Genomic DNA, 2,317 nt, shown 5'->3' on the forward strand with positions numbered 1-2,317 from the left:
TTGGATAAATGCATGAATTACATCTTCAAAGTTTTTTCTTGGAGGTGTAACATTAGGAATATAACCTTGATGATTTTAGTTATTTTGAAAATATTGTTGTGACGGTTATGCATTATTATCACTCCTCCAACTAAAATTATGATGATTTTTCCATCCAGGATTATATGATGGTGAAAAAGGATCTAGTATTGGTTTTTTATAATTGTTAACATAGTTTGCTTGTTCATGGAGACATTCTTTAAATGAAGGTAATGTTGGACAATCTTTTGTAGCATGATCATGTGTATCACATATATGACAAACAATTTCTTGAATACTTTTTAATTGACCACTCTTTTTCATTTCTAATGACTCAATTTTTCTTGCTAAAGATGCAAGTTTAGCTTGAATATCTATATCATCTTTAAGATTATAGATACCACCCCGATTTGTTGAATTATTGTTTTTAGTTGTTGGTGGTTCTATTGTGCCTATATTATCCCAATTTTGAGCATTTTCTGCTAATGAATCCAAATATTCCATAGCTTCATTTGGGTTTTTATCTTCAAAAGTTCCATTACACATGAATTCTATCATTTGCCTATCTTTAGGTAATAGACCTTCATAAAAGTGAGAAACTATTCTCCATGTTTCAAAACCATGATGTGGGCATGTATTAAGTAATTCTTTATATCTATCTCAACATTGATAAAACGTTTCTCCTTGTTTTTGAGAAAAAGTTGTAATTTGTCTTTTAAAAGAGTTTGTTCTATGGGAAAGGAAAAACTTTTTGAGAAATTGTTGTTGCATTTCTTCCCATGATCTTATTGAACTTGATCTTAAATTTTTTAGCCATGTTTTAGCTTTATCTTTTAAAGAAAAAGGAATAATCTTTAATCGAACTATATACATGCTACAATTTTGATCATTATGTGTTACAAACTTCCTCAAATTCTCTTAGATGCAAATATGGATTTTCAGAATCTAAGCCATGAAAATTTGGTAAAAGTTGAATAATTTGAGGTTTGAAGTTGAAATTAAATGCATCAGGAGGAAAAACTAAACAAGATGGGGCACTAGTTCTAATAGGGTTCATATGGTGCCTAAGTGTTCTTAATTGATCATGTTCTTGATTATTATTATTATTATTATTATTATTATTATTATTATGATTATCATTATCTTGATTATTTGAATTATCATCCATGTTTAAATTATTTTCAGATACTCGAATAAGTCTATCACTTTTTTTTGACTCCAAATACTCATACAAAAAAAAAACAACACAATACTTATAAATAAAACATAATTAACAAATATAAACTTAATTTATACCTCCCCGGCAACGGCGCCAAAAAACTTGCTACTACTTAAATAATAATTCACCCAAGTGTAGGTTGTCTGCAAGTAATATATTTCGTAAGTACGAGATCGATCCTCAGAGAGGTTATTTTGAGTTTAAATTTATTATTATAGATTACCAAATGCAAGAATGAAGTTTACAAATTATAAATTTTGTCAAGGCTTGAGGATTTATTCTTGTTTTATGTAATATTATTTAACTAAAAGTAAAACAAAAGAAACCACCATAAATAATGGTTCCTAGAAAAATTAAACACACACATAATATAATATAGTTCCCACTATATAAAATACCGAATTAACCGATATTTTATATATGGTACCTATGATTATAATTATAACTATATAAATAAAAAATTGCATAAAGTAAATGTTAAATTAAATCATTATATTTCATTTAGAACAACCGGCAGAGCCACGCTATTGCGTAAATGAAATATATTGATTTAATAAGTTAGTTGCTGGGTAAAGTAAAAGTTAGTTGCGATAAAGTAAATGTTAGTTGCGGAAAAGTAAAAGTTAGTTGCGAGAAAGTAAAAGTTAGATGCGAAAAATAAAAGTTAGTTGCGATAAAGTAAATGTTAGATATTAGTATGAAATCATAATATTTCATTTAGAACAACCGGCAGAGCCACGCTATCGTCTAAATGATAATATTATGATAGTATTATATAAATATATATATATATCTATATATATATAATAATAAGTGATGAAATATTTATTGTATCAAAATTAAACAACAAATCAAGATAACCACTTTAATGGTATCAAGTATTTGATGTAAATTGATGACTACAAATAATTCATTTTTATACCTACAATAAAAATAAGTTAGCTAAATGAAAAGAAATAAAGAAAGAATATACAAAATATAAACAATCTTACTTCACCAAGAATGCATATTCTTCACCTTGACATAATAGATTTAGCTTGCCATAAGCTTACTTTTGATCAACACTAAAATATCACTCAT

The 2,317-nt window shown here is 26.8% G+C and overlaps 1 non-coding gene across 1 annotated transcript; it reads left to right on the plus strand.

Annotated features, from left to right (window-relative positions):
- Window positions 1–634: 634 nt before the first annotated feature.
- On the plus strand, window positions 635–745 carry LOC142541222 (small nucleolar RNA R71). Its single transcript, XR_012819288.1, has one exon. It is a non-coding gene; the product is annotated as a small nucleolar RNA R71 (small nucleolar RNA).
- Window positions 746–2,317: the final 1,572 nt, after the last annotated feature.

The sequence above is a fragment of the Primulina tabacum genome, chromosome 3 (assembly GCF_025594145.1).
Source record: "Primulina tabacum isolate GXHZ01 chromosome 3, ASM2559414v2, whole genome shotgun sequence".
NCBI classification, from domain to species: Eukaryota; Viridiplantae; Streptophyta; class Magnoliopsida; order Lamiales; family Gesneriaceae; genus Primulina; species Primulina tabacum.